Source organism: Littorina saxatilis, linkage group LG17 (genome assembly GCF_037325665.1).
Source record: "Littorina saxatilis isolate snail1 linkage group LG17, US_GU_Lsax_2.0, whole genome shotgun sequence".
Classification (NCBI taxonomy): Eukaryota; Metazoa; Mollusca; class Gastropoda; order Littorinimorpha; family Littorinidae; genus Littorina; species Littorina saxatilis.
Genome location: NC_090261.1, coordinates 7,210,426 through 7,218,643, shown reverse-complemented (window position 1 = coordinate 7,218,643; position 8,218 = coordinate 7,210,426).

Sequence of the window (8,218 nt, the reverse complement as noted above, 5' to 3'; positions counted from 1 at the left end):
TTTTCTGACCTTCTTTTTCGTCTTTTCTTTTCTTTTCTAAATTTGGATAATATTTTGTGTAAAGTTTACGGATTGTTTTTGCTTACTGTGTAAGGGCTTGACTGTCTGCCATGGTCTTCTTGTCAATTTGTGTGAAGACACCGCCATAAGCCGTAGGCTTGTTGTTGTCTTCACCCTATGTCGATGTACATTTTCTGAACATGTCAAATATGAATAAACGTTGTTTAAACCAAACGTTGAATTTCTGGCCAAGGCAATATAGTCGTCATAGCATGAAGACAGAAGGTGTACAACTCCCATAAACACCGTGCGATGTAGATCATTGTTTCGTTTTAAAGCAGCGATGATTCAACGCCGCCATTTAAAGACCTCTAAAGATATGTGAACATCTTTTTTCTACAAAAACAAAAAAAAAACAAAAAAAATATTGGGGGGGGGGGGGGGGATTGTTTTAAAATGAAGGTAGGTTGTTTACAGATATTCTGAACAAAAACAAGTTTTCAAAAGCAAAGAGTCTCATATCTTGGAGCACAGGGAGGTTCCAATGTACTCAGACACAGAAAACGCCTGATGCATATGTAATGTAACTTCGTTCTTAACGGGGGGAAAAAGCACATTATTTGTTGTCTACGCTACAATATTCCCGTCTGAAGCCACCTGAACATTTCGCAAGAGTGTATTGAATAACGGAACGGTTTCGCTAAATGGAGTCTATATTTTACGAAAAGAGCTTGGACAAATTTCTCATATTAGTAGAGATTTGTTTCAGCACTCCAGCACTCTTTGTCGTGAACTTTAAGTAAACCAGAGTGACTGTAGTATTTGTGCTTACAATCATTCGCCGGAGGTCATGCTCGAGAGTGAGTGACAGTGTGAGTGAGTGAGTGAGTGAGACAGTGTGAGTGAGTGAGTGAGTGAGTGAGTGAGACAGTGTGAGTGAGTGAGTGAGTGAGTGAGTGAGTGAGTGAGTGAGACAGTGTGAGTGAGTGAGTGAGAGAGAGAGAGAGAGAGAGAGAGAGATCAGAGAGAGAGGGAGAGAAAGAGACAGACACAGACAGACAGACAGACAGACAGACAGTGAGGGAGGAGTTTAAGAAAACGAAACTTGAATATAACTAAAAACAAAAGTTTACCCGCAAAGTTGTATGTGATTAAAATGTTACATCTAAAGTTCACGTTTGACAGATGGGCGTTGCGGTGAGGAAAAGGTCAGCAGTTCAGCCTTCAGAAAGGGGGAGAAGAAAACAATATTAGAAAAAGAACGTTGTGGCCGGTAATACCTCGTTGAAAATGCCAGCAGTCAGTGGCGGTGTCATGTTGACGAGGCGTGTGTGTTTCTGCACGTGATGCGGATTCTAATGCCTGATGCCCATCGCCGGACCTGCCCTTTTTTCGCCACTTTCTGGCAATGTTTAAATGGACCGTATTTGAAGAAACAAAAAGTTTCTTGCGATGTGTTAATGAACTGTGTTGCCGGAAGTCATCATTTCCTTACCATGGTTTAGTTCATTTGTTTCGGGGGTGGGGTGGGGTGGGGGGGTGGTGGTGGTGGGGAGGGGGGAGGGGGGAGGAGGGAGGTAGAGGTCTGGTATATTTACCTGCCTGTCTGCCTGTCTGTCTGTCTGTCTGTCTGTCTGTCTGTCTGTCTGTCTGTCTGTCTGTCTCTCTCTCTCTCTCTCTCTCTCTCTCTCTCTCTCTCTCTCTCTCTCTGTCGCATTATATCTCTCTTTCTCTTCGGCCGCATGTCCCTCTCTGTCTCTATAGTGTCTCTGTCCCTGTCACACACACACACACACACACACACACACACACACACACACCCACACACACACACACACACACACACACACACACAATCACCTTATCTCGATTCCCGGTCTACCGGAATACATTTAGTCAAAATTGACAATATGTTAAAAAAAAACATATAAAAAAAGGGAATGCACACTTGACGAATTGTGCTTGACTATGCAGGGGCATGCCTCCGTTCCAACCGAGCGTGCTGTCTAGACGCTATCCCATAACCTCCGGCCAACATGGCGGCTTCCTTACCTCCAGGTGATTCCACCCTTCAACCCCCTTTCCCCTGTGGACACAAGTCCCTGGTGAAAACCGAAGAAGCCCGACAGAAGCCCTCCATGGTCAATGAAGGTGATGAGTTGCGGTGTCACGAAGAAAGGGAAAGTCAACTGACCACCGAGGCGAAGGAGGTTGACAGCTCCTCAAGCAATTCGTAGGGCTTCCACCTCTCATCTTCACAATCTTAAAACGACGACGAAATGAAAGCATCTTTTTGAATTGGCACGGAACTGTCATTTTCGTCTTCAGAATCTTAAAACGACGACTAAATCAAGGCATCTTCTTGAAGTTGCACAAATTTCTTCTCTCGTCTGATCTACAAAACCTTAATACGACAAAAAATTCAAGCTAGTTTCTTTATTGTCATCGAATTTTCCTTTGCCTCTTCAGTCTCATAAATGGTGACAATAAGAAGAAACGAGCGACCAAACTTAATGATGAAGTTGATACATATTCCCACTGTTTTCTAGTTCGCGCGTCTTCAGGATCTTATAAATAAGGCCAAAGTCAAGTTAAATTCAAAACTGGCACCGGTTTTCCCTTGGCTTTAATTTACTTCCTGAAAATAAACAATGACGACAAAGTGAAGCGCAAAATTCTCCGTTGGCGTTTAAAATCTTACAAAAGACAACGAATTCAACATGCTTTGATAATTGGCACGGATTTATTTTCTCGTCCTTATTATCTCAAAATTCTAAACAGAAGCCACTACGAAATAGTCAACAATTACAATAGTTTAAAAAATCAACAACAACCGAACAGACAAAACAAAAGTACACAACCGCACATGACGAAGATAGGAGTCGGTGTCATTGGCGAAGGAAACTTCAACTGATTATTGATGTGAAGAAGATTACCAGTCTTCAAGGCAATGGTATGGAACTCACTCTAGTCTTTATGGTCGGAAAATGACGAAGAGTCCAAGCTAATCTTAACACTACAGTGTAACCCCCCGTTTTAAGACTCCCTCCTTTTTAAGACCTTGATTTCTCAGACTTTCTGTTCAAAGCCTCTGTAAAATGACCCCCATATCTTCTTCTTCTTCTTCTTCTTCTTCTTCTTCTTCTTCTTCTTCTTCTTCTTCTTCTTCTTCTTCGTTCATGGGCTTAGACTCCCACGTACACTCGTGTTTTTGCACATGCACGAATGGAATTTTACGTGTATGACCGTTTTTACCCCGCCATTTAGGTAGCCATACGCCGCTTTCGGAGGAAGCATGCTGGGTATTTTCGTGTTTCTATAACCCACCGAACTCTGACATGGATTACAGGATCTTTTCCGTGCGCACTTAGTCTTGTGCTTGCGTGTACACACGAAGGGGGATGAGTCACTAAGCAGGTCTGCACTTAAGTTGACCTGGGAGATCGTTAAAATTAATATTAAAAGTCCTACGGTTTTGAGCCATTAAGGACTTGAGTGTTTGTCCGCTTTCAAAAAGAGGAAAGAAAGAAACAAAAAATAAGGAGAGGAGGGCAGGGGGTGGGGTTGAGTTGATAATGCTCTGTGGAGCCTGGGAGATCGGAAAAATCTCCACACTTAACCCACCAGGCGGCCGCGGCCGGGATTCGAACCCTCGACCTTCCGATTAAGAGGCCGACGTCTTACCACCACGCCACTGCGCCCGTCACCCCCATATCAAGACTCCCTCCTTTTAAGACCTGATTTTCTCAGATTTGTTTAGGTCTTCAAAGGGGGTTCCACTGTCGTACCAAACATTCCAGTCCGATTGGACGCCACTCTTTCTGTGTGCTAAGCCGCACAACTCTCCTGAGAAAATTCGAGGGTAAATTTAATATCGTCATTGTTTTGGATAAAATGCATGTTTTCTCTTTTCTTATTTATTTCTGAATCTGTTTAAAACTGGTTTTGTCTATTCTGAGTCTTCTTTTCTTGTCCGTTCATGGGCTGTAACTCCCAAATGCACTCATTGTTTCCCCAAATGGGCTTTTATCTTCTTCTTCTTGCGTTCGCCGTCACACCATCAGGTTAGTCTGCGAGACGAATGACGTCGTGGCTTCCAGGTCTTGTCTGCTATGGGCTTTTATGTATATATGGCCGTTCTAAACTGAAAATGACTTCGATTCTAACCCAAGAGGAACAAAAGAAAAGTAATCTCCCACATTGCAGAGCACTTACAACAACAAATCACTCCTTATACTCCGGTTACACATGTACAGAGACGCCGCTTCTACTCCGTTGTAAAATTGTCGGAGAGCGTGGCCAATCGTGGGCCAAACGTGGCAGGATCTCCATAAGCGTGATTTTGTCGGGGTGGGATCTGCTAGGTCGCAAACCTGCATGATCTCCCTACGCTTATTTTGAACTGCACAAAACAAGCGCAGCCGGGTCTGGGCGCAGTACTGTCGTGGTGTAGTTTTTTACATTTAGTCAAGTTTTGACTAAATGTTTTAACATAGAGGGGGAATCGAGACGAGGGTCGTGGTGTGTGTGTGTGTGTGTGTGTGTGTGTGTGTGTGTGTGTGTGTGTGTGGTGTATGTGTGTGTGTGTGTGTGTGTGTGTGTGTGTGTGTGTGTGTGTCTGTGCGTGTGTGTGTGTGTAGAGCGATTCAGACTAAACTACTGGACCGATCTTTATGAAATTTTACATGAGAGTTTCTGGGTATGAAATCCCCAGACGTTTTTTTCATTTTTTCGATAAATGTCTTTTATGATGTCATATCCGGCTTTTTGTAAAAGTTGAGTCACACCTTCATTTTTCAATCAAATTGATTGAAAATTTGGCCAAGCAATCTTCGACGAAGGCAGGACTTCGGTATTGCATTTCAGCTTGGAGGCTTAGAAAATAAATAATTACTTTGGTCATTAAAAATCTGAAAATTGTAATTAAAATCATTTTTTTATAAAACGATCCAAAATTACTTTTATTTTATTCTTCATCATGTTCTGATTCAAAAAAAACCATATAAATATGTTATATTCGGATTAAAAACAAGCTCTGAAAATTAAAAACATAAAAATTATGATTAAAAATAAATTTCCGAAATCGTTTTAAAAACAATTTCATCTTATTCCTTGTTGGTTCCTGATTCCAAAAACATATAGATATGATATGTTTGGATTAAAAACACGCTCAGAAAGTTAAAACGAAGAGAGGTACAGTAACAGCGTGCTATGCAGCACAGCGAAACCGCTACCGCGCTGAACAGGCTCGTCATTTTCACTGCCTTTTGCACTAGCGGCGGACTACGGTCATTGTGAAAAGATGCAGTGCGTTCAGTTTCATTCTGTGAGTTCCGCGTACAGCTTGACTAAATGAGTAATTTCGCCTTACGCGACTTGTTTTTTATTCGCCATGTGCTGTATTTTGACGGCGAGCCCCGACTTGATAACTTTTTCAGATCGGAGTGATCCGGCTACGCTTGTTTTGTGCAGTTCAAAATAAGCGTAGGGAAAGTGTGCAGCTTCGCGACCTAGCAGATCCCACCCCGACCAAACCACGCTCATGGAGATCCTCCCACGTTTGGTCCAAGATTGGCTACGCTCTCCGACAATTTTACAAGGGAGTAGAAGCGGCGTCTCTGTGTGACCGGGGTATTGAGAAATACCGTCGAGGTTACTGCACGTTGATGGCGCACGCAAAGAGCGGCACGAACAACGGGTAGTCGTAAAAGCCCCGGGGGAACCTATGGAACCAATTTACCACTGACAGACAGGCCAGTTTCATGACCATTACTGCTATTCAATCTGAAACTAACGACTCAGCGGCTGAAAAGACCCCAAAAGTGGACAAATGTCGTACCCGTCTTACAACAACTCGCAGTAAACTCAGAAACAGATTAACAGAAAATTGCCTGATTCTGTTCTCTTCGTTGATGCGATTTAGTTTTGTTTTTTTAAATAATTGTTTGTTTCCAATTGCTTACTTGATGCTTAATCAAAGCTTGATCTGCGGTACACTGCTTGAAAATACCTCTCAATAACTGTCAGTTTGAACATTCATCATGAAACTGTCTTCACTTCATCACTTTGTTGCCTGCTATCCAAGGACCCTCCGATTAGAGGACGACTTCCATGAAAGGACGCCTTCGTGGTGTCTTCCCTTTGTCAGTTATCTGGTTCCTAGTGATTCCTTTCACCACAGGTACCAGGGTATTGTGCACCTCATGACCCAAACCTGTGTGGCCGATTAAGAAATTCACAGGTCGACGACAATCTCTTACTCACACAACGTGTTTCAATATTTCTCACGGAGAAATTATCCACATCGTAATCGTCACCGCCTTTCTCAGTGAACGATAACCATTCAGTCGATTTCTTCCCCAGTGAACGAAACAGCAACGGACCGAGATCTTTTATAAACCCGCAAGGGTGAAATAATTGCACTGAGAGTCTGTGATTGTAGGAGATGCCGAACGCGTACGTTTATATCCCTACCCCAATCCCTTTCCACTGAGTGTACTCTTTGGCTTAAACAGTGTTTATTGAACAATTCATAGGTATTTGAACATGATACATGTTAAGGATCAACAACAAGCTCAAGCTATGGTGGTGACCCTAACGGGAGAATTTCACATATGGATTACGATAACTTGCGACGAGACTTCGACAAGTACTTTTTAAACCAAAACAAACGAGAAACAAACAAAATGTGCAAACATACATGGAGACAGGACACGACAATAGAATGGACAAAGAATATAAAAGGGAAAGAGAGAGAGCTAGAGGTAGACCACCTGCTCCAACGTGAAGAACAAGTCGTCCTACTCAGACTCCGCACTGGACATAACAGACTAAACCATCATATGGCCACAAAGCTGAAGCTAGTTCCCTCCCCCCTATGTCCGTGTGGCAAGAATCAGACAGCAGAGCACATCCTGCAGGCTTGTCCATACCACGGTGCTCTGAGGGACACCACCTGGCCAGAGGAGACAGCGCTACAAAAGAAGCTATACGGCCCCAAAGAGGACTTGGAGAGGACAGCACGTTTCGCCCTGCAGTCCGGACTGACGATCTAACAGCGAACGACAAGAAGAAGAAGAGCTAGAGGAAAGAGAGAGAGGAAAGGAGACTGACTATTTGCAATTGGGTTTAACGTCCCCTTAGACCAACTGGTCTATATTGGGACAGGTATTGGTAATACGCTGAGGATATGGTGTGATACTTTGATTCGAACAAGCCCGCTGTGGCTGTCTTCTTCGACACACCAGCATTGGGTTTGTCTCGAAATACGATCATAATAATCAGAGACGAGAGATGATGCATGCGTGTCTTCGTGTTTTCCAAGCCCTGAGACTTTCGCTGTGAACGTGGGATCTTTTTCGTGCGCATGTGTGCACACGGGGGTGTTCGGACACCGAAGAGAGTCTGCACAAAGTTGACTCCGAGAAATAAATCTCTCGCCGAACGTGGGGATCGAACCCACGCTGATAGCGACCAACTGGCTACAAAGCCAGCGCGCTACCAACTGAGCTACGTCCCCGCCCCAGGAAAGGAGAGGGAGAGAGAGAGAGAGTAAGCGAGAGAGAAAGAGAGTGTACTCTTTCACCCCCTACCCCCGGCCTGCTCCATCCCCACACCCCACTGCAGGCAAGGTCGTTCTTGTGAAAACAGCTGTGCTGACTGTCTTGGATGTGGCCAGACTATCACACAGGATGAGAGCATTCTTCCACCTGGACACATACCACGAGTCAACAGCCTGCCCGCTTCCTGTGCGCAGTCACATTTCTGTTTGGTCATAGTGATTTTAATGACCTTTTAACAACATCACTAGTTTTTAAATTCCAGGCTGCACAGAAAACAGCCAGGCGGCTGGTTCTTGGTATGTGTCGGTAAATCATGACAAATCATGACAAATCATGACAAATCATGACAAATCATGACAAATCATGACAAATCATGACAAATCATGCTTCACGTCCTCACAGGAAATGAGTAACTAGAAGTAGGGATACTGGTAAATGCGCTAAGAAAATGTAGGATATTAGGCAAGGGGGTGGGATGTGTTTGTGACGGGGATTGACCGGTAAAAGATGAAAGGTTCTTAAATCAGCATTTGAAATGTTGTATGTGTCCAAGTGGAGGGATGTTGTTATCCCATGTAAAAGCCTGGCCGGGTCTCAGATGGCGAGGAGTATCCATTGCACTGGAAGGGTAGTGCCTTTTCCACACACAGCCCTAC